This window comes from Balaenoptera borealis (assembly GCF_965194805.1).
Source record: "Balaenoptera borealis genome assembly, chromosome: 3".
Lineage (NCBI taxonomy): Eukaryota > Metazoa > Chordata > Mammalia > Artiodactyla > Balaenopteridae > Balaenoptera > Balaenoptera borealis.
The window spans coordinates 42,832,661-42,858,065 of record NC_138866.1 but is presented as its reverse complement, the minus strand read 5'-3'; the positions used below and the strand labels follow the sequence as shown (position 1 = coordinate 42,858,065).

General features: G+C 38.6%; 1 protein-coding gene, 2 long non-coding RNA genes and 1 pseudogene across 5 annotated transcripts in view; 1 reads left to right on the top strand and 3 right to left on the bottom strand.

The window, feature by feature from the left end:
• Positions 1-25,405, top strand: part of LOC309626240 — a 161,935-nt gene that overhangs the window by 858 nt on the left and 135,672 nt on the right. The window lies entirely within an intron of this gene.
• The window catches only part of SLC35F4 (solute carrier family 35 member F4), a gene marked incomplete at its 5' end in the record, with an annotated part of 267,380 nt that overhangs the window by 163,295 nt on the left and 78,680 nt on the right, over positions 1-25,405 (bottom strand). The window lies entirely within an intron of this gene.
• The window catches only part of LOC309626239, a 187,194-nt gene that overhangs the window by 90,956 nt on the left and 70,833 nt on the right, over positions 1-25,405 (bottom strand). The window lies entirely within an intron of this gene.
• On the bottom strand, positions 186-23,362 carry LOC309626190 (torsin-1A-interacting protein 2 pseudogene; annotated as a pseudogene). Its single transcript has one exon. The product of its transcript is annotated as a torsin-1A-interacting protein 2 pseudogene (transcript).

The window sequence follows — 25,405 nt, the reverse complement described above, 5'->3', positions numbered from 1 at the left end:
GTGGGATAGGGAGGGTGGGAGGGAGGGAGACACAAGAGGGAAGAGATATGGGAACATATGTATATGTATAACTGATTCACTTTGTTATAAAGCAGAAACTAACACACCATTGTAAAGCAATTATACTCCAATAAAGATGTTAAAACATATATATATATATATATATATATATAAATGGATGGAATAAAAAAAATGGATATTAGGAGGCTCACAGAACTGATGTGAAAGTAGGTTGAAAGCAAGATATTTGGGAGGTTACACCCACTGCTAAGTCATGCCATAAGAACAACCTGAGTGGGGGGTCTTTGCTGACACAGCTGGCATAAACTTTACTACCAGTGAAGAATTCAAGTCACCATTACTTCTTCGTATCACTCACTCAAGTTTCAAAGTCTTAGGCAAGAGTATCTAGTTGGGCAAATCTAATTTATGCGCCTGCATCCTTGCTATTGGAATTCAGAGAGAGCATGAAACCCTGCTTCTCTCCAAGACTCACTCAGTGGTGTTTTTCCTAAACAAAGAGGATACGTTCCGATGCTGGACAGCAAATAAAACAACTAAAGTGCACTGTATCTGTCTCTTGGGGACTTTCATTTTTATTCTGTTAGGAAAAATTGACCAAGACTTGGTCATGGGGTAAAGGGATAACTGAGAACCCTTTCTGTGTAGTGCTAGGCATTATTTAGCACTGTCCAAGGGTTATCTGATTTTCTATGGATTTCTACCTTTGTTCCCCTTGCTACGTGCCGTTGATTTGAATAGTTCATAATTCTGTAAAGGTAGAAATTAATTGCAGAAAATAGTAATGTAACTTGTCCCGTAGCAATGCAAATGAATTATTCCAACAGTACAAATAATTTCTATCTAAAAGAAATAAAAGAGAACCCCAAAGTTGTAGTTTTACTGGCTTGTAGAACATTAACCACTTTCTAAATCTAAATTATCAATCTTATTCAAACATCCTTTCTTTCAGTTAATATAAACACTTCAGTGTTTCTCCAGTTCACTTTCAACCAACTTTCCCATCTTGTTAGTTCCATCATTAATGTGTTAAATATGTTTTTGAAACGTGTTCATTTTATATTTGTATAAGTCATGCTTTTAACTTTTTGGAATTTATACTTTGATAATGCTTTCTGCCACTATCAAAATACCCAGCTTCAAGAGATACCTTGCCTCTCCTACTTTCCCTAGCTCATTTGTGGGCAAAAAAGTATGTAAAGAAAGACATCTGTTCTCCTTAATACAACTAATAAGACACACTAAAGAATAGTTTTAACTTTAAAAAAATCTAAGGTAAAAAGAATATCAAATATTCAGAGGCAGGATGGCATCATGATGGAGAGTGCAAACTCTAGAGCCAGAATAGCAGCTATTTACCAGCTTTGTAACCCCAGGCAAGTGACTCAACCTCTTTGCATCAGTTTCATCTTCTATAAATTTATGATAATAAAATCTACTGGGTTATTATGAGGATTAAATGACTTAATACCAACAAAAATCTTAGATTAGAGCCTGAAGCATAGAAAGTGCTATATAAATATACTTATTAACTATATTATATTATATATTATATTATTAAGTATAGTTAATATTATTAATGTTTGTGCTTCAGGTCTGCAAAGTACAGACTTATAATCCTTTAATAGTCAGTGATATCACTTTCCAAACACACATTGTATCTACCATTTCGCGCTACTGTAGTTTGTATTTTCCAAAGGAAACAGTCCAATAGACAATGCTATTTCTCTTCTTATTTACTACTTTAGAATGTAACCTTGGCACACCCTTATCAAGAAGTAGTATCTAATTATCCTTCCATTGAACCTAGGCTGGTCTTAGTGACTTGCTTGACCAATAGAATATGGAAGAAGTGACATTCTGTGATTTCTGGGGTTCAGTCATAAGAAGTCTTGGAACAAATACTATTGGGATGCTTCTCTTTGGAACCCAGCCACCATGCCCCATGAAGCACAAGCCACATGGAAAGGCTACATGTAGGCACTGTAGTCAGTTGCTTTAGTTGAGTTCCCAGCCAATTGCCAACTATGTAATTGAGCCATTTTGGATGTTCACTTAATTGAGCCTTCAAATGGCTCCAGCCCCACCCTACTCCTATTTGACTGAAACTGCATGAGAAATCCGAAGCAAGAAACTCCGAGCCAAAGCCAGTCAACCCACATAAACATAAGAGATAATAATAAATTGTTATTTTTAAGTCACTAGGCTTTGGGACAGTTTGTCATGGAGCAATGGATGACTAAAACACACATCCTGGGCTTCCCTGGTGGCGCAGTTGTTGAGAATCCGCCTGCCAAAGCAGGGGACACGGGTTCAATCCCTGGTCCGGGAGGATCCCACATGCCGCGGAGCAACTGAGCTCGTGTGCCACAACTACTGAGCCTGTGCTCTAGAGCCCGTGAGCCACAACTACTGAGCCCGTGTGCCGCAACTACTGAAGCCCACGCGCCTAGAGCCCATGCTCCACAATGAGAGAAGCTACTGCAATGAGAAGCCCGCGCACCGCAACGAAGAGTAGCCCCCGCTCACCACAACTAGAGAAAGCCCACGTGCAGCAACAAAGACCCAACACAGCCAAAAATAAATAAATAAATAAAATAAATTAAAAAAAAAAACCTACACATCCTTTTGGTCTCCCTGCCATGTGGTTCCAAGAACAAGACCATCTTACTTTATCTCATCTGCAAGTTGATCTACCTAAATCATTATGCATAAGCAAAAGTAAACTAAAATTCTACCTGTTTCAAACCTTTAGTCCTCTTGGACTTAATCTAGAGAGTCTACAAGTTCATAGCTCATTTACAGAACAGTAATTTTCAGCATAAATATTTGAAATTAATGGGAAGTCTTGAAGTACTTCTTAGTTTAAGGTTTCCCCTCCTTTCAAGAATTCTAAATTGCCTTTTAATCGAAGTGACCCTGACTGCTACTGAGTTCTAGGATTTTTTTAAAACCCTACATGGGTTAAAACTGAAAAATGTACCATTTAAAAGTTGCAAGTAGTTTTATGCCACTTTAGGAAAGTGTGAGCATTTGATTATCCTTTGTGGTAGATGAACCTTTGGTCCAGAGTAAGGAAAGCCTATGGACTTTCAATTAGGCAAAAGTATTGCAAAGACTCCTTTCTAAAAACCGGGAGGTTTGAGACTGCCACTCCAAGGAGCTGAGTTTTCCATCAACAATGCAAAGTTTCATCTCATGGGTGGGCAGTGATAGCTTTGCAGATAATATTATCTTTAAAGCAGTGATTCTCAAACTTGAAACCATTTTTAAAAGAAAAAATTTACTGGAAATCCTCAGCACTGTTTTAAATTATTTTTATTAAAAAATATTTAAATATGTACAAATATGTATTGCATGCCTACTGTGTGCCAGTCACTGTTCTAGGCATTGGTACCAGACTATGTCCTTGACCTCACGAGTTGATAAACTGGTGAAACTATGATAATAAGTGGACTAGACCATTTATTTTTACACATGATATTATTCAAGACAGAAAATGCAAATTTGGGGGAATGTATATATGCTGCACCACTGTAATCTGTTGTTTTTGGAAGACTAAAGGGCAAGGCACATGTGTGGATGGAGGTGGAATTGCCCTGTAAGGGAGTTGATGTTCATGCCGTCAGTTGTCCTGGAAAAGGGTCAAACCAGTGGTGGGGAAATGGGGACTCAGAAAGCAGCCTTACAAATGAGGTGAAGATACGCTCTCTCCAGGTTCTTGGCAGTCAGATCTGGACTGTGAGGCAGTTGCCCACAAAGTCCATTCTGCATTGGGAACGACAGACACAAGCATTTTAAGAGCCTATAAAAATGTATGAAAATTGGGGGGAAATTATTGACTCCAAAATAAGAAAACTGCTAAATTAATATTAATAGATGTTTAATTAAATGCCTACAAAATGTAACATTGTGTCAACAGCACTAATTGTTAAAATTAGTATTCATTAAAATGTCATTACATTTGGAAATTAATTGGTCAGATTATCTCTTTTTGCAAGAATTCTCGAATATGAACGATTGCCAAGAAATCATTGCCAGTCATAAATTAAATGAGTTGCAAATAATTTCCAGAGGAAACTTACAAAAATCCTTTCATTCAATTAATATTAAATTAATGTGGGATATATGTTTATGTCAATGTGCTTGATAGGAAGTAGAGTATGGTCTCGAAACGTTTGAGAACTTACAGGCAGCAAAGGACTTAAATGCTGAACAAAGATCTGGTTGCCCAAAGTCTTCTGGGCCACAAGGGGTGTAGGTGCTTTCTGAGGTATTGAAGCATGCCAGTTGTTAAGTAAGGAGGGGTATTAGCAAGGGTCCACCGGGGTCACTTTAAACCCATACACTACCTCTGTGTGATTTAGAAAAAGGTGATCCTTCCAAGCAGCTGCAGTCCCAGCCAAAGCACAGAGCATGATAAACTGGAAGTGGACTAGATTTCAACCTCTATGCATCTCCTGGGCTAGACGCTCTTATTCAGGACACAATGTGCACATGTACTCAGGGCAGCCATGAATACTCTGCTGTGGAAGTGTCTGAGTTTGTGTAGTAATTGTTGGCTACTCCATGGCTCACCTTCCCTCCCATAGTTCTGAAACCTTAACCAAATGTTCATGGAAAGTTTTGGTCTGGTCACTGTTTTGCTGTAGGAAACTGATGGGAAGAGCTTAGGACAAAAAGAAGAGCAGGAGTCCTTTCTCTTAGCTCAGAATGACATAACCAAAGATAGCTGCACACAGTAACATGGGGATATAGTGAGAGTCATTGGCAACCAAGGCAGTTTAGGCAAGAGCCCAAGAGCATGGAAACCCATTACTGAGCATGAGACAGCATACAACAGAGCCCTTAGAAATAACTGGAGGACCTGTTTGAGCACAGCACATGATAATCAGATGATTGGTACTTAAAATGAAATTCAAATTTATTTTGTAGTCACAGGTTAATGAAGCCAAGGTATTGATACTATGATAATAGCTTCTTTCCTTCACAGAGGCTCTAGTCTAACAAAAAATTCAGGCAGAAAAAGAGAATGTTAGACAGAAAATAAAAATAAAAGTTACTTTCCCAACTTAAGTTCTAACATACTAATAATTATTTTAAATATAAATAGACCAGTTAATTTAAACCTAAATACACCAATCAAAAGAGAGATTGGCAGAATGAATAGTAAAACATAACTCATCTATATGCCATTTGTAAGAAATTTACTTCAAATTCAACAACCTATAGGTCAACAGTAAAAGGCTGGGAAAAGATATACCATGCAAATGTTAATTTTGAAGAGCAGGAGTGATTAATATCTAATAAGGCAGACTTCAGAGAAAAGGAAATTACTAGAGACAAAAAGGGCACTAAAAATGATTAAAGGATCCATCCACCAGGAAGACATAATGATCCTGAATGTGTACTCACCAAACAACACAGCCTTAATAAACATGAAACAAAAACTGAGAGAGCTGAAAGGAGAAACAGAAAAATCCACAGTTATAGTTGGGGACTTTGACACCCTCCTCTAACCAACTGATTGAACTGGGAGACAGAAAATCAGCAAGGACACAGAAGATCTGCAAAACAAAATCAACTGACATGATCCAATTGCCACATATAGAGCACTACAGTCAACAATAGCAGAATACATTTTTAAACGCCATTCATGGAATATTCCCTAAGATAGTCCATATCCTTGGTCGTAAGACAAACCTAACAAATTTAAAAGAACTGAAATCTGACTATAATGTGTATTCTCTGATCATAATGGAATCAAACTAAAAATCAATAACAGAAAGAAAACAAGACCAATCTCTAAATATGTGGAAAATAAACAACACACTTTTCCATAACCCTTGGGCCAAAAAGAAAGTCTCAAAGGAAATTTTAAAAATACTTAGAACTGAAATTAAAAAACAACACATCAAAACATGTAGAATATAGCTAAAGCAGTGCTGAGAGGGTAATTTATTGTACTAAAAAGCTTACATTAGAAATGCAGAAAGCTCTTAAATGGATCAAGAAACTAGAAAAAGGAGAACAAAGTAAACCCAAAGTAAACAGGATGGAAATAATAAAGATAATAGCAGAAATAAATGAAATTGAGAATAGGTAAACAATAGAGAAAATTGATGAAACAAAAAGCTGGTTCTTAAAAAAAAAAAATCAGTAAAATCGATAAGCCTCTAGCAAGACAGACAAAAATGAAAAGAGAAAGGACACAAGTCACCAATATCAAGTATGAAGCAGAGACTATCACTACAGATGCTGTAGCCATTAAAAGGATAAAAAGGTGATATTACAAAAAACTTTATGCACATAAATCCTACAACTTAGAAGATGTGGATCAATTCCTCGAAAACTACAAACTACCAAACTCAACCAGGATGAAACAGATAATATAAATAGTCTTACTACCGTTAAAGAAATTGAATTCATAATTTAAAAACTCTAGAGAAAGAGATCTTTAGGTCCAGATGTTTTCACTCTCCAGTATTCTACCAAACATTTAAAGAAAACTTAACACTAATTTTACATAATCTCTTCCAGAAAATAGAAGAGGAGGGAACACTTCCCAACTCATTTTGTGAGTTGTCTTATCTTGACACCAAAACCAAAGACAATACAAAAAGGGTAAAACAATGAATATTTTAGGGTATTCTGTTGGCTTTGCCTACATTAAAATGCTTCTTTTCCATTTACCCAATAAGATTTAGGGATGTAAATTTTAAAACAAATTTGCCTTTCTAATTTAGAGACCTAGTTCAACTCCAGAGAAAATTATTTCTAAGAGAACATACCAAGAATCCTATTTTTTGTTAAAGAGGCAAGGAAAAGAAGAAACATCTTTCCAAAAATTCAATGATGTTCTCCAAAACCGTCCTGTGAACAGCAAGACCCATAGAACAGTAAACAGTGAAATGAACCTGGGAAGGAAATTTCACAAAGTTAATTTCTTATTTTTGGCCAGCAATGGTCATGGATTCACTAATCAGTCCCCCATGAAACCCTCCTAAAATTCTCAAAATAGCTCTCTGCGTCAATGGCATATCACAATTTTTCTCAATTTGTTTGGGTTCAGGATTACCATAAATTATACACAGGAAAAATTACACAGAGAGGGGGAAAGGAAACTTAATTTTATCTCAGCCATGAGGGATACTTCTAAAAGAGACAGCCTTGGTTCTTATTTTCCAGTTACTCTAAAGAATCTTAAGTTTGTGAGACTGTTCCAAAAAACATCACCCCTGACTTCAGAGAACATAGCATCTAAACTATCGCAAGAATATTGGCATCAGCCCTAATACTTAGAGCAACCCTGGTAAGAACAACCCACAGCCTTTTCTACTAAAGCCATTCTGCTACTCTGCCTTAGTACCTTGTTAATAGACTCCAATAGCCCAGCTGGGCTTCCTTTAGCAAGAGCAGTCATGGGCTCAACCCACAGGGCCAGGCACCCATCCTTTTCATAATATGATTTCTTTCAGCTCAGCCATAGGACCTGATGCACATGTTTTCCTTGAAAGTGCCTCTGTGCAAAGCAGGTGAATTTATTCTCTGAAGAGTACACACCAGACTGTTCAACATTCTTCTACAGAAATACAAGATTGGGTTCTGAATCTGTGCAGATGCAATCATCCCAAACTTCATAAAATAACTGCATAATTTCAATGTCACACATCTAACACGTTATCTATTTAACATTTAGTGAATGGAACCTGCCTTTGGATTTCGGGAGGTGAATTTGTGGATTTTAGTAAGAAATATCTCTGAACAAAGGCTGCACAGAACCACAAAGGCAGGCAGGCATTCAATCAGAAAAACTAAGTCAGTGCTAGAGGGGCCACGTCATCACCTACTACGAGGCCCCTGGGAAAAGTACAGAAATGTGAACAAAGGGTACCTCTTACAGTGCTGTCAGGGTGCTTAGAGATTCTGTAACAGAGCTTTAAGGGTGGGTTTTGAAAGAAATGATCATGGATTTTCTGCCCCTTTCTTTATAAAACCTGATGTAATATAAATTTTAAATGGATTTTGACCACAGTTTCCCATAGCCTAAGGGTGAGCCTTTTTTGAAAAAGAGCAGCCATATTTTCAATATTTTACTGATGCTTTGCATTAATCATTTAAAAACACCATCTCTGCTTCCTTTGCCAAGGGCCCCAGTTCTGAATGTAGAAGACAAAGTACTACAACAACAAAAACTCACAGGAAAAAAAATTATAAAAACACTAACCCAGCAGTAATTCTATGGATGGTAGAGCGGGGTCCCAGGTGATCCATTTGGAGCAATGAAATGAAAGCCCGCACTAGTGAGGGAACAGCCTGGTAAATGCCTCTCAGCAGTGGCACAGAAGTGCACTTCAGAGGGTAATTCAAAGGGGAGGGCATGGAGGTCACAAGGCTCTTCCCATCTGACAAAGTGGTGGCAGTGCAAGGCCTAAAGGACAGGACATCTGCCTGATTATTGTGCAATGTGGTCATTGGCCAACATGCAGCATTTAGGGGTTGTTTTCGGGAGGTGTGGGTGACGGTAGGGGATGTGAGGCATGGCGTGTTTCGCTTTTACAATTAAGAAGCCAGAAATATTGTATTTTCTGCTTAGTTATTATCACTGAGCTAAGGGCCGTCTCATAACTGATGATCAAAGCTCCCAGAAAAACAAGGTATACAATCAAGCATTCTGAGCGGTGGGGAAAAAGGTCAAGGCAGGCTTAACCTCTTCGGTTATTTTTCCACCTCCATGGCCTCTCTCTTCCTCATAAGCTCCCCAAGCACCCCAAGCTGTGCAGCTGGGGAATCTGGCGGCAGGTTAGGGTAATGGGAAGAGAGTTTGCATATATGTGATTTGCAAAACAACTGTCTCGTCAAATCTCCTAGGTGCCTTTCTCCATGGTGAGCAATTGAATATGGATCCTGGTATGTTTCATAATCTAGTAAATGCTTGGAACTCTCAGGTCAACTTATTACCCTGTAAGTCACAGTACAGAATAGTAAAATCTGGTTGTTGTGTCTACCTCAGTGCATTTAAAACCATGAGCAGGACTGATACCAAAAACTATTTTGTCCTGCACTCTTAGGGCACAGGATTTCTCCACTTCAAATTTCTTAGTGTGAAAAACAGAGGCACTAGTATTCCACATGCTCAAAACTTCACCGGCCAATTTAAAATTCCAAATCAGGCTTTCCCCCCATGGACGCCTCACAGATTACTCCTCATTTCATAAACAATTCCAGTGTTATTTCAGGGCCTCCAAATGCTTTTATAGCTTCGATGGAGTCTTCCAGAGAGTATAATTTTACCTCATATTCTTCTAATGACTTTGCTCCTAGCTTTAGTTCCTCCAAGTTCATTAAGTCAGATTTTTTTTCCTCACTCTGCACTTATTAATTGTGAAATTACCTGACTTGAAATCTCACCTCACCCACTTCACTTCCATTTGTGTTCATATCCCATTTAATAATTCTAGAAACTAATTTCTAACGTGCAGTTGCAAATTCCTCTGCCTTCTAGTAGTGGGGCTGAAAATATGCTCCCCAGTTTACAAGTCCCTTTGGACCAAAGGTGCTATGAAGCTGTAATGAAATTGCACAAATACTGCAGTAACGTATGTGGAGGAACTGGAAGGGGGATATCTCCTGTCAACATAGAATGGAAGGCGAAAAGTTAGTTCCATATACATAAGTCCTGCTACCCACTGTTTTCCTGAAGTTATAGGTTGTCAATTTTTATAAAATTGTCCAGTATATTTTTAAATTGTGCAGTTATGTTTTTCTAGGTGCATCTGTGCTTCACAGTGTGTTCTCATAATTAATTTCACCTTGCACAGCATGCACTGTCTTTGGCTTTATAATCCGTTTTCCATTCCCTACCTATCCCTATCATTACACATAGAAACAGGAAAACCTATCTGTGATACAACACCAAAGAAATACACTTGAGGCTTATATAATATGCTGTACTACACGGGCTTCTAGTCACTTTTTCACTATCAGGAAGCAAAAAGCTGTGAACAGTGAATTAGCAGGAGGGGGGGGATATTTTTCTCAAAATTTTCTCTTCCAGATCATGAAAGTAAATGTAATCGTCAAGACCAAATTCAGGAAAGAAATTCTGGAATAAAAACTATAGGGACACCAAGACTATTTGCTGCTTCCCTGAAGACAACTGTCTTCCTTGGAAACCATTATATATGTTAAACAATATCAACTAGTTTTTATTGAGCACTTACTATAAGCTAGGAATATGCATTAGGCACATACACCATAAATAACCCACCAACCCTACAGGGAAGTTACTTTTGGATCCATGTTATAGATGAGGCAACAGACAATACCCTGTTGAGGTCTTAAGTTAGTAGAGGACAAAGCTAGGAAACCATAAAGTCTTACAGTTAGTATGAGACAAAGCCAGAATTCATACCCAGGTCTGTCTGCCATCAAGGCTTTTTTTTTTCTCTCTGCCACAGTTAAGATATATCTTTTATCAGGAAAGCCAGTCCAGCATATTTAGCTGTAACTTTTCCACCACAGATATCGGTTACTCAACTTTAAAAAATAGCTGTGTAAAGAACAGTCTTTTTTAATAGAAATTGTGGCAAAAGAGGCTCTAGAGAAACAATCCCTCTAACATGACCTGAAACGTGAAACTAACTGACAATTCCTTAAGTGCCTGTGGCAACTGCCAGTTACTTTGTGAAAGCAGATTCCATACAGTTGCTGCCATGTTGTCCCCAGGATCTCGAATGGAGTTTCTCAGAAGCCAATGCTAACTCTGGGCCCTGAGAAATCAGTATGCATTAGTCACAGAAGCCATGTGGTCAATTCTCACCACCAGTAAATAAATTTCCCAGAACAAATCTTCCCTAAGGATTGAAGGAGGAAAACCATAAGAAGAACAACAGAGTTCTGAAGGCAAAGCAATCCAAGTAAGACCAATACACCCCAGTAATCTTTGAGACGACATCCATGCATGAGAGAGTAGCACAAGTAACAAATGTTTACCAAACTACCCTCGGTTTTCAAGGACAGTTTAACCATACCCATCACCAGCAGAGTTAACTAGGAAAAGATTTATTATATTATACAAATGTAATCAAAACGATTAATTATCAAGTGAATCACATTTACCCAAATGATTGCAAGTAGTTTAAATGTTTTGATATTGAAAAATTAGCCCTCTGTTACCCAGAATATTACATGACATGAAATATCTCTGTGATGATGCCAGACATCACAACTGAATCTAGATGGCAGCGATGGTAGTACCCTGACTCCTGGCCTAGGACTCCATTTTCCTTTCCTTGATGCTGGATGAGCAGCCACTTCAGTGGGAACTCCTCTGCCTGCTTTCCCTGACAATGAAATGAGGCCACAGTTGAGAAATTGCTTTTTAAAGCACCCAACAAAACAAACATGTATGAATTATCTTTTTAAAAAAATAGAAACTTGTGTCTGAAAAGCAGGGAAGAGAATTCTCTAAAGGCCCACCTTCCTCTACTGCGTAACTTCCCAAATCCCAAGAATGTGCCCAGGGACCTCTGATTAACAGAATACAATTCAATTCATAGTGAAAGGGGTATACCTGAGAAAAATTACATTTGTTTCTCCTTTTCTATGTTCATTTCTTTTTTTTTTTTAACTGATAAATCTACCCTTTAGTGGGAAATCTTAACACTTTTCTCAATGATTCATTGATTAAGCAGACAATAAGGATACAAAAGATTTCAAAGACACGATTAACAAGATACGACATATACATATGTATACAGAACACATATTTTCAGACATACATTTAAAAATTACAAAAGTGATCATATGGTAGGCCAGGAATAAAATTTCTAAAATTTTTAGAGAATCAGTATCACACAAATCTACTCTCTCATCACAGAATAAATTAGCTTAGGAATCAATTACCAAAAGATAGCCTTGAAAGAAAACATGCTTAGAAATTTAAGAAACACACTTTCTAAATGACCCATGACTCAAAGAAATCATACTAGATATGAGAACACACTAAGTTCAGAAGAGTTATAAAAATACTATGTAGCAAAATTCATGATGTAGCTCAAGCAATACTTAGAGAAAAATCTATATACTCTTAAAGCAGAGGTATAGTTATCTCTGCTCATTTCTTAAATGTTCTTTTTCGACTTTCTCCTTTACAGCAGCCATGAACACTTCACTTCATCTGTGGGCCCACATGGCTCATTTTAACTCACCCTTTGGCTTGGACTTCATTAAGATTTCCCATTTCATTTATCATTCTGTCCACTGGACCTGAGACAAAAAGGTCTCTTTGGGTATGTTCTGAAAATGTTACAACTATAATACCCTTCAAGCAATATATGAATAAAACTACTCAAGATCATGTGCTTCAGATGCACAGATAAAATATACTTCTGAAAAAAATGACCTTTTAAGGATTCAACTGGCATACATATTGGCATCGGAGATTCATGAAAAGACCAGAAATCTTGAAGATGTTGGTGGAATTCAGAGGATTGGGTTTTGAATTCATGTTCCACCACTTACTAGCTACATAACCTTGAACAAGTTACATTATTTCTGGAAACCAAATTTCCTCATCTACTAATAGATATTAAATGAGCTCCTTGCCTCAAAGGGTTGTTAACGGGATTTAAAAGAGATGATGTATGCTTATCACACATCTTGGCATTTTGTAAGTGCTCAATAAATGTTATTTGCTAATATTTCCATTAAATGTAACCATAGCATTCCCTGGTCAGTTTGTATGTATGGATACAACTTTGAATGCCTGCCAGGTTTGGATCAATGAAAAATTAGAAAAATCTTGGCAAACAAACTTTCATGTTTTGTCTATGGCTTTCATGTGTGTGCTCAGCCCTCAAGTTTCTCTTAGGTAATCTAAAAGAAGCTCAAAGTCTCCATTCATTTAGGAAGCATTCACTGAGGCCCCAGTGTGTGTAAAGAAAGAAAGGAAAAAAAAGATTCAAGAGTTTGCCACCATGTTTACTCCCAGTGATCCAACTGACCACAGTGAAGTCATCAAAATTTCTGGCCAACTTTACACATTCAAGTCATTTAACCAATCTGGCCATGTGGTGGTCAAGTACAATTAAAAATCCTAAATCATTCATGACACAGCACTATAAATTCTGTCAAATATCAGCTGCAGGAAAGTGACTCAGAAATCAGTTGGACTAGAAACCACTAGATGAAAAAGAACAAATCTCACTCCTTTGAAAAAGGAACACAAGGAAATACCAAGTTGATTTCTAAACAATTAAATTATTGAAAGTGATATATAAATTATAGTATAAAAATATTTCTGCTGTGAACTTGTGAATAATTATATAAAATTAATAATAAAAATATTTAACTTTTTATTTCTACAGAGTAAAATTCTCCACCCTTGTATTACAGGTTTCATTTCTGATAAATAATCATCATTTCTTATTTTCATCAGGTTCATGAGCATTTGCTTGATCACCTCAGCTGCAGAGTAAACTGCTGCTAATTCTGATGTGGGCATTTTAATTTTTGTATAACTTTTTTTTCAGTCAAAGTTAGAAATGATTAGAAGTGTTATCATCCTATCTATGCAACTTGTTTCAAATTGACATCAATGTAACGTATCACAGTCATATAAACAAAAGCACTAAGAGCAGATAGGTAATGCAAAGAACTTCTCAGGCAGCAAAAACAACCCACTGAATTTTGGTTCTTCCTCCAAAAAATGATTGTTTTTTTAATTTGCATGTAAATAGTGTCATTTGAAAGCACCATGTGTGCAGAATGAAACAAGTAGGCACAGCTGGCTCCTGGCCACAGCGGACGGAAGGAAACCAATGAAGCAGTTAAGCATCAAGCTGAGGGGCTTACACCTGCACACACACGCACAGACGCAGACTCTTTATAAATATTACCTGATGTTGATGAACTACTCAGTTTCGCTGGGAATCTCAGATGATAGGTGACACAAATGAAACTGTTAACAATTTTGTACACAATGACAAGACGGATGTGTTCTTGCTGTTCCGTTAAAATATGGAAACACACTGATTTGCACTTGCACATACACAAATCATCTCAGACTTCCTAATTTCATGACTCTCTCTCGCACCAAAGGGCTTTCAAAACCATGCCCAAGTGTCCACAGAAAACACCTTGCTACAATCTCCTAGCAACTGTGAGGATTCATGAAACCATTTTAAAAGGTGTTCTCAGTGAGAGGTCATCAACCTGACCTTCAGAAGACCTGTGCGTCTTCCCCAGAGCCCAGCACTGCAGGGCTCCGCCTCGGCTGCTGGGGAGGACGGACACTGCCTGCCGACCAACTTGCAGGGCGAGGGGGCGTGGGGCTCATTCGTGCTCCCTCTGCCCTTGCCGTCTATTATTCTGTGCTTAGTATTTCCAAAGCAGGCAGGCCAGCTGAACCCCTCCCGGGAAGTGGCCCTGGGAACTGGCTTAGAATGAGATAGGACATAAGGGTCAAAAGGAAAACAGGAACTTTAAAATGTCCTGCTCCTCACTTTGCACATGAAAATATATTGTTATTGGCTAGCTGTGTGTTCTTATGCCAGTCACCTAACCTCTTTGCACTTTGGTTTTCTGATCTGCAACGTGATAGGACTGAAACTCTAAGGTACCTTCCAACTCAAACATTCGATGAGGAGTAACAGCAAAGTATTCGATGCCCATAAAACTTATGCAGAGCTATCTGGGAGGACAAGCCTCTGATGAAAAAGACATTTTAAAAAGCACAGAAAAGACCAGTTGCCTTATGAAAATGGAAACCAATAGAGAAAAAAAGTAACTAAGCCCCAAATATAACATGTTGAACACTGTATGGTAAATATAATTATTGGTCTCAATTTGTCCAATAATTAGCATAATAATTATGGAATAATTAGCATAATATTAATATTAATATTAGCATAATACTTTGTCCAATTTGTGTGGTATTATATGTCCTTGCCATATTCTGGTAGTGTGTGGAATGTACTGCCACACCCCCTGAGCTTGGATTTGGCCATATGACTCACTTTTTGCAATGGAATATTGGTAGAGTAACACAAGCAGAGACTTAAAATGGGTTTGTGCATTTGGGTTGCCCTCCTGTACTTCTGCCACTTCCACAGGGAAATATACTAAGGTAGTCACTGTGCATTCAGTCTGAGCCCCAGAAGAGACCCATGCAGCAGCCCTGAACATAGCCTGATGCTACCTGAGTCCAGGGGAACACCACAGACCCATGAGAAGGAAAAAAGTACTTCGTTGTAAGCCTCTGAGATTTTGAGGTCGTTACACAGCATCGTTACAAGAAAGGCTGACTGACAGACCCTGCAAGGAAATGACATATAGAGAATGAAGAAAATGCCTAGAGAACAAGATAAACACCTAACCATCTATATAGAAATCACAGAACCAGAGCCAAGTGTACTCAACACAGTCACAAGCGTGTCAAAATGACTGTGACATCAATTTGAAAACTGCACACGAATTACAACAGTATCTTCTACACTCAGTTTTTCGTTTTTTGGTTTTTTGTTTTAGCAGTCCACACAGTTTATTCAGCAATAGAACAGAAGAGAACTTCCATCATGACAGACATAAGGCGGATACAGGGTAGATCTCTGGGGTACATTCTTTAAACAGACTAACAAGGGACTTTTTAACAACATGTGGCAGGCATGATTTGTTACATACCAACAGCCATTCATTCCTTACTTCTTCCTTCCTAAAAGAGCTCTGATTTTATTAGGGGAGATAATGTGCCCTACCCAGGCAATGCCAACTCCATTCCCCTCTGCCAGGTTTCCCAGGCCCCCTTGTGATTCAAGGATGTACGGGAAAAATCCTTGCTGTAATGAGATGTAAGAAAATATCTGTGAGGGACTTTTGAGAAACATCTTCTTCCCCAATAAAAGAAACAGACTTGAAAGGAGAAAGCTTTTTGCTCCCTTCTTCCAGCCTTTGATTGGGATTGAAATGTCTGCAGCAGCAACAAGCTACATCGTACTCGTTGAGAACTGTGAGGACAACAAGCCAATATGATAAGGATCCCAAAGGGGAAAGATAGAAAGAACCTGGGACCTTGAGAAAATCGAGTTGCTACACAAGCTCTGGATTATCTAGAATCTTAAGTGGAATTTTTAAATTGTTCAGTGGCCTCTGAGATGTTTTCAACGCTTTTTCTAAGTTTCTTACCTCAACTCTAGTTCCATGATTCTTATGAACAAGTGAAGGCCAGAATGAGACCATTGTCAGGTAAGACCTTCTTAGTTCTAAGAAAAATGCTTCCACTAAACTGTTCATAGTATATCTGGAGTCAAGCTGGGTAACTTCTTTTGTCACCGATCTCCTAGGACAGGTACTTTTCCATTGCCAGGGGAGGACATTCTACGTTCAGTCACCACAAAGACAGGATAGTATTTGCTTATGCAGAGCCAAGGAGATGTAGACAGAGGCATTTCTGCATGCTTTTATGTCACCTATATCGGTGTTGCCTGATTGAATGTGATTTCTCTGACAGTGACCAGTTATCGATCATGTCATACCCACACTGAGGATGAGCTAAATAGAGCCAATGATGAATAAATAGTTATATATGAATAAATTTTATATATATATATAATTATCACTGATTAATATATGAGGTAGAATTTAGAACAATATAGTTTATTATTAAAATGTCTAGGGCTTCCCTGGTGGCGCAGTGGTTGAGAATCTGCCTGCCAATGCAGGGGACATGGGTTTGAGCCCTGGTCTGGGAAGATCCCACATGCCGTGGAGTAACTAGGTCCATGAGCCACAACTACTGAGCCTGCGCGTCTGGAGTTTGTGCTCCACAACAAGAGAGGCCGCGACAGTGAGAGGCCCACGCACCACAATGAAGAGTGGCCCCCGCTCGCCGCAACTAGAGAAAGCCCTCGCACAGAAACGAAGACCCAACACAGCCAAAAGTAAATAAATAAATAAATAAAATTAAAATGTCTAGTTGTTTTACTGGAATAATCTAGAATTCAGCTACAAGGATGCTTTCCCACAAAAGTTATCACTAGAATATAATGAAAGTACACACAGCATGGGGCTTCTCCTCCAGGACTACCATGTCATAATAATGTCAATAATTAGGCTGTGGAGATTTTTAGGAGTAAGCTAATTCCAAAACATAGGAAATATGGATTAGTCAGGTTCTAGATGAACAGTCTGGCTTGGAATGCTGATTAAATTCATGCTGAAGAAGAGATCCACAGACCCTGGAAGCAGATCCAACAACAATTTAAGCAGTTTCCCAGAGCAGTGACAGTCTGGATCAGATATAGAAAGGAGTCATTTTTCCATCTTCCTTGGGCTACTAGTACACAACCCTCTAGAGTCTCCATGATTTTTACTTTAAGAAAATTTTAAGTTTAAGAAGTTATTTGCTTTGGCCAAGTTTTTTGTTCAAGGTTTTGTCTGTTCTGATCAGGATTAACTGTAATGCAGGGTTAAAACCAGCAACTCTAGAGTCATATATCCTTTTTCTAACCAGTGGAGGACCCAGAAGAAATGGGTGGCAAGCTTTTTCAAAGGTCCACCTGGTAAGATTTGGGGGAGCCCCCTCAAGTGGGAAAGACCAAGGAAGAACAAGGCTTCTATTAGCAGGATTATCAGGATAACACTCAGGGCAATAATCAGCTCTGTTAATACGGTCTAAGAATACTTGGCAACATTCATTCTCAACCAGTTCAGTTTGGTACAACCAATGGTCTAGTTCTAAACTAGGGAACCATTGCTGTCCTCAGTCAGGGCAATGTGAGTTATCTGAGAACATTGGGACCTAGAGAGACAACACAGAAAGCAATGTAACTGTAAGAGGCCACAATGACAAAGAGAGACACCCAAACAACCAGTCCTATTACAGGTTTGGTTTAGCACTTTCTCAGTCCAACCACCATTACTTGGAGAGGGTAAAATTTGGCTTGCACCTCTGTGCAATTCTTCAACATTTCGTTGTCTATTTTTCACTCACTTGGAACCCAGTCTCTGAACTCAGGGACTGATCCAGTCTATGTTATCAGTCACTTACTAGCAGCACAGATCTCAGAATAGCTCCTTTAAATCCCAGCTTCTCAAGAAAAGATAGGGTTCTAGTCTAAGTTAATTATTTTTTCTTGTGTGTTATCAGCTGGTGGTATCATGCAGAGGCACCTGGCTTACTCTGCTTTGCTGGTAAGTTATCATGTCTGCTTGGTGAAACAGAGGAGCTGACAGGTCCAGTGAATCTTTGGTGGGCACTGGCACTCTTGCCGTTGCAATACACGTACCCAAGTCTTAAGGCCTTGGCACTTGATAGCGATGTAGACGGGTCAGGAAAACCTGGCAGAGTCCTCTTGAGCGTGGATCCAATGAAGTCTTTCTTGGGAGGACCTTAATCAGGACCCAGTCACAGGGAAATAGCCGCTGTTGAGTTGGTTGAAGGGTCTGGGAATGCTTCACACACTTACAAATTCTAGCGGGGTTTTAAATCATCGACTGTCAATGTCAGGAAAGCCCTTCGAGTGTTCTTTCCGCTCCACAACGCCGAGCTGCACCCCTCGGACGCGGCGGAACAGAACGGTGTCCCCGTCCCTTACACTCAGTTTTAAGTGATCCTAATTAATGACCCTAAATGGTTAGCTTGATTAAAAAGAGTTAGACCTTTATTGGGAAAGAGGTAAAATTGTGGAAAAATCTAAAAACTCCTGAAACTTCATTTAGATGAATTGGTTTTCACAAACTACCACATACTGTACTGTCTTCCACATCGTACTCAGCCTGGGGATGCTGCAGATATTTATCCCCATAAGCCATGAGGCTCTCAAGCACACACCTTTTTTTTCTTTAAAAATGGACTTTAATTTTTTAAACTTTTAAAATTGAGATCATGTAACATTGTGTAAGTTTAAGGTGTATGTGTTGGTTTGATACATTTAGATATTATGTATGTTTATTACCCAAACCCGTAGCTAATACCTCTATCATGTTACAGAATTATCATTTATTTTTTTGTGATGAGAACAATTAAGATCTAGTCTCTTGGCAACTTTGAAGTTTATAGTACAGCATTATTGACTATTATTCACTATGCTTATTTAGCTACTAGCTGTAAACATCATCTTAAACAACATCTCCCCAATTCCCCCACCCCCCAACCTCTGGTGACCACCACTCTACTCTCTGTTTTTATGAGTCTGGCTTTTTTAGGTTCCACATTTAAGTGAGGTCATACAGTATTTGTCTTTCTTTGTTGGATTTATCTCACTTAGCATAATACCCTCAAGGTTCAACCATGTTGTCACAAGTGGCAAGATTTCCTTCTTTCTCAAGGCTGAATAACATTTCACTGTATGTATCTACTACATCTTCTTTATCCATTCATCCACTGACAGACACTTAGGTTGTTTCCATATCTTGGCTATTGTGAATAATGCTGCAATGAACATGAGTTTGTGGCAGGATCTTAGTTCTGCAACCAGGGATTGAACCCAGGCCCTCGGCAGTGAGGGTGCAGAGTCCTAACCACTGGACTGCCAGGGAATTCCCCCAATTCCTTCTTACATATATACCTAGAGTAGGATGTTTGGGTCATTTGGTAGTTCTATTTGTAATTTTTTTAGGAACCTCCACACCGTTTTCCGTAATGACTACTCCAATTTACATTCCCACCAATAGTACACAAGTATTCCCTTTTCTCCACCCTTCTCCAACACTTGCTATTTCTTGTCTTTTTGATAATAGCCATTCTAAGATGTGTGAGGTGGTATCTCATTGTGGTTTTGATTTGCATTTCCCTGGTGATTAGTGATGTTGAGCATCTTTTCATGTACCTCTTGGCCATTTTTATGCCTTCTTTTGAAAAATGTCTATTCAGGTCCTTTGCCCACCTTTAAGTTGAATTATTTGCTTTTTTTTTGCTATTGAGTTGTATGAGTTATTTATATAGTTTATATATTAATCTCATTAGATATATGGTTTGTGAATTTTTTTTTTCCATTTTGTAGGTTACCTTTTCAATTGTTGTTTGCTGTGCTGTAGCTCCTTAGTTTAATGTAGTCCCACTTGTTTATTTTCATTTTTGTTGCCGGAAGCACACACCTTCTCAAGAGACAATGTTTCAATTTCTCCTAGGATCCAGAAGCTACTGAGTTTGAACAAATCCACTTTACAGAGAAATGTGCACATATCTGTCTCATAATTAAATAATGTAATTACCATGTTGCATCTGAGTTTTATGCTGCTCTGTCTTTTGGAACCAGAAGTCCTGCTCAGGCAGGTTTAGAACTTTTATAGTAAATGCACCAAAGTCTTAGTTTTGTTTAGCAGACTAAGCAGAGAGGAGGAGAGAATAAATGAGGCAGAGAGGATAAACTCCCAAAACTCAGTAAATATCAGAGCACCAATCACACTAATAAGGGTAAATGATCTGTTATTCTATACCATTCGATAATAGATTATGTCGCCAGTGAAAATAGTTTGTGAGAAGTTTGTGACAATTTATAAATTGCTTATGCTGTAATATTAAATGAAAAAAGCAGCATATAAAATAGTATCAATAGTACAATCACAACAATGTAAAACGAAAGTGCACTAGAAAACCAGATTTGGAATATTCTCAGGATTGTTAACACATTGTCTTTAAGTAATAGAACATTTGCGTGATTGTTTTCTTTTTTCTGCATTACCAGTATTTTTCATATTGAATATGCATTACTCAAGGTATCTTTTGAAATTACCTTTTCTAAATTACAACTTTATTCTTTCAAACTATCATTCCCTTTTTGGTATACTTTGTTATGGCTTTTTCCACACCCTTACCAAAAAAGGGGAAATGCAAACTAATATTGCAGTAGAGTTTATGTATTTATATCTGACCTTCAGAAGTCTTGTTAATTACCAACAACACAAATATTTGTCCCCACGGCTAAAATTAGAGCTGCAATTTTTTCAAACCTAATGTTAACCAAAACAATGAAATGACATAATCTCTAGAAAAGAGTCGACAGTGCCTTACAGCGTGGTCATTAAAAATGAAGCTGCCATCTTATTATTACAAGACCAGGGAAATTTTGAGATTACATAGGACATGGAAATACTGTGTCCCAAAGACACACTAGTCATATCTCCAAATTTGTCATTATTTCAACAGAATGGACTGGTCTAATTCAAAAGTCATATTTAAATAAAGTATAAATATTATAATGCCAAAAGAATAATTAGCATATTCTTTATCCCAGAGAGCTTCAAAGATGTTAATAGATTACCATGATCTCTGTTTCTTCAAAGACAAGTAGAAAACAGAAATATGAAATCATTTTCCTAAGATCACACAGAGTAAAACATGACTGTGCTAGACACTTAACTGATTTATGAATGTTTCCTGAGTATGTCACTAGAATCTTAAAAATGTTACCACTGGGCTACAGAGATACAATGTCTTTTTTTTTTTTAAATCAAAATTCCCATATTGCAAAAGTAATTTTGTATAAAGCAATAGTGTTTTCATTTCCAAAGCAAACTTTTGAAAAAAATAAAACTACTTCCCACCTGGCTTTGTGAAGAACTGCTACTAATAACTACTGTTAAACAGTTTGTAAAAATATGACATGCTATTTCCTTGTCTGGTAATGATAAGCTTAGCAGACCAAAGCATAAATAAATAACTGTGCTATTGTTTTTCAGCTTCAGAAAATTACACATGCTATTACTAGTTGGTAATTTTGTGTAGGCTATGTCATTTTACAAGCATATCTTTAAAAGATATGGAAAATAGATTATTGGCAGTTTGTGAAATTAACGATGAAAGACTACTGTGTCGGGGCTTCCCTGGTGGCACAGTTGTTAAGAATCCGCCTGCCAATGCAGGTGACAAGGGTTCAAGCCCTGGTCCGGGAAGTTCCCACATGCCGCAGAGCAAAGAAGCCCATGCGCCACAACTACTGAGCCTGCGCTCTAGAGCCCGCAAGCCACAACTACGGACGCCCGCGTGCCTAGAGCCCGTGCTCCGCAACAAGAGAAGCCAACGCAATGAGAAGCCCACGCACCGCAACGAAGAGTAGCCCCCACTCACTGCAACTAGAGAAAGCACGCACGCAGCAAGGAAGACCCAATGCAGCCAAAAATAAATAAATAAAATAAATAATAAAATAAGTAAATAAGTTGAAAAAAAAAAAAAAGACTACTGTGTCTCACTTCAAAGATTTACCTAAATATCTAGGAAGGCTCAGGAACAATTTTGGAAGTTTGCTTAATGTTAAATTCTCTTATGATCTGCAAGTGCCAAAAAATAAGAAAATTACCTCCTGTCTATTCCAACACACACACACACAGACACACACACACACACACACACCATTTGCATCACAGCAACTAAGATCACCCATGAACTGATTTTTTTTTTAAGCAGGGGCTCCACTACTTTTCTTTTTCTTCCTGATAAAGAGAAAATACCTTAACTTGCCCACCACCCCTCCCCAGTTGTCTGTGGGTGCAGCAGAAGCCTCACCAGGAAGAATGACAGGTTCGTGCAGGAGACTCCAGTGAGTGATGCCATATATAGTTAATTAATGCCATATGTAGTTAATTAATACTAGTGCAGACCCTGTAAGTCATATGATTACAAAGGAGACCAAACAATAGGGCACCCTAACAGTTTGGGCCTTTATTAGAGAGAGACAGTTTTCCCCTTCATTAAAAGGAATTTTTCCTAAGCACACTCTTATCCCTGAGGAAGAGGAGTGACAAGTGCGGATTGTTAAATTCGGGGCAAATGGAAAAGGCAAGCTCTGCTCCATGCTCTACTTTCTTTCTCTTGAGAGTATGCCTGCTCACGCTGGGCACAAGTTCTCTCTGTTCCTCCTTGTGCCCGGAGCCTCCCCTGGGTGGGCCTCCTGTTCCCCCAGGGGATTCCTGCCCCAGCCCAGTTAGGCAGTTCTGTCTAACTCAGGGGTTCACAGCTGTTAGCAATCCATGAGGCCAGTACAGCCAAAGCCATTACCTTTACTGGCTTCTGACAGTAAACAGGAAATAAATGGTCCCTGTCTTTGCATTGTTCTATATCTCAACTTGTTCAGAAACCAAGCCTCTTCAAGTACCAGTTTTAGGGTGATTTTATTCCAATAATAAGTATAGCAAATCACTATACTTACTCTTAGAAAAGGGCTTTCATTCACTGCTGATTGATTGGCAAAAACTCCAAGTCAAATCTACTGCCTGATTTATAAGGAAGCCATCGATCACCACATGAGACACAGTCCACACTTGAATTATCTGCTTACCAACATCACAGTTCTGGCCATAGCACTCTACAATGACTTGTGCTATTATTTATTAATGCTTCTCTTTTAAAAGGCTCATTGTTTTTTACTTTAAAGTATGATGCCAAATGGAAACTACTGCAAAAGGAAATTGAGTATCACTTGTCAAAGATTAACACCAAAAACATACATAGCACTTAGTCTATGCCAGGCTTTATAAATATTACCTCATTGAATTCTCACCACAATCCTATGAGGTAGGTACTGTTACTGCTGTCGTTTTATAGATGAGAAAACTGAGGCATAGAGAGATTAGGAAATTTGCTCAAAGTCAGGTAGCTAGTGAGGGGCAGACTTGGCTCTGCACCAGGTGTCCTGGCTCGAAAGTCAGCTCTGACCCACCTCAAGTACAGAAAGTGACTATAAAGACAAAGGCAGTGAAAAGAAGTCAATGCTCTCACAGTATAAAAATAAAAATGAAATGCAAAGCATAATAACCATTTAACAAAAATGCACACCTAAAAATTCTATTTTTCGTGCACAAGAAATAGTTGTTAATCACTCAATAGTAAAATTTTAAGTTTAAAAATGAAAATGAAATACAAAGAATAATCACCAATTGATTTACAAAAATCCACTCTGGAAAAGTTTATTTTTCGCTTGCAAGAAATTACTGTTGATGATAAGTCAATAATGAAAGCTTCATTTTAAATAGCCTTACTGTAAGATTAATTAGAGTAAAATGCCCTGAAGGGAAAGAGGGTTTTAATTCATTTTTGCTCCCCTTTTGCTATGCCCTAAGCAGAAAGTCACAGAGGTTGAATACACCTGAATCATCTGGGTTTTCATAATGGCATTTTCCCCACCGCCTCCTTCAGTGTCCTTATCTGCAGTGATAAGGACATCCCAACTCCTTCCCCACAGGAACCAGCCTTCAAGTGATTCATGTGGTCAGCAGGAAGTGGCTCTACCACTTTAGTTTTAACCTAAGCAACAATACTGTGTCTGTGAAATCAGGGATTTGATGGGCTGTACCTCTCATAAGGTGTCCATGAAGAGAGACAGTGGTGAGTCCCACCCCACCCCGTTTCCTTTGCTCACTGGTCACACAGCTACCAGACATTTCCCAGCATCCCTTGCAGTTAGGCAGGGTCACGTCACAGGCTTTGGCCAAGGGACGGTGCCAAGGAAGTGATTCCTGGCACTGTCAGTGATCCTGAATGTCTCCTCTTTGTCTGTCTGTGGCTGGAGGAAACCGACTCAAGCACCAGAGGAACCTAAAGCCCCCAAATAGAAGGAGTCTGAGTCCCTGAACGACTGTGGAACACAGAACCCACCCCCACTAAAGCCCACATTAGACTGTGATGTGAGGTGAAAAATAACCCTTTATTCTCTTAACTCACTTTGATTTTGAGATAGTTTATGACAGCACTTAGTTTATTCTGATTAATACATTAAAACAAATGCTTAAATCTTACTCTTTGAAAATTCCTTCTCTTTGTATCCCTTAAAATGACCACTCTTTGGTAACTGCTGATGTAGTAGGCACTGCCCATACCTACACAGTTTGGTCCCCATAGAAAAACGTGTTTCCAGGCACTGACCAAAATAATCAAAGGCTGAATCATATCAAGTCATCTAGCTAACGCTCCTCTGAACTTACAGGTGTTTCTGCTAATCCTTCACTGTAACTGGCACATTGAATAAGCAAGACTCATGGGGTTTAATCACAAAACTTGGTTTTTTCCCATTGTCTCTTTAAACCCAGTCAGGTCCTTCCTTTAACCTTGACTTTTACGGTCATGCTTAGGTTAGAAAGATAATCTACTACCATTTTAAATTCCAGCTGCAATCCCAATTCAGTATTTAAAAGTGTCTAGTCAGATATAGTGACGCACAGATCAATCGTCATCCAAAAGTCTCCCTTCCACACACCCCTCCCTTATGTTGGACCAGCAGCAAGACGCTCCCGCACCTCAGGGGAGGAGGGTCTGCTTAACATCTTCTGTTTTCAATTCTTTCTCCCAGAACTTACCTGCTATTTCTGACCTGTGTCTCACCCAGGGTTGAAGCTGTGAGGGGGAAGTAAAGGGGCAGGAAAATTCCTACTTGGTGAGCACTACATAGTA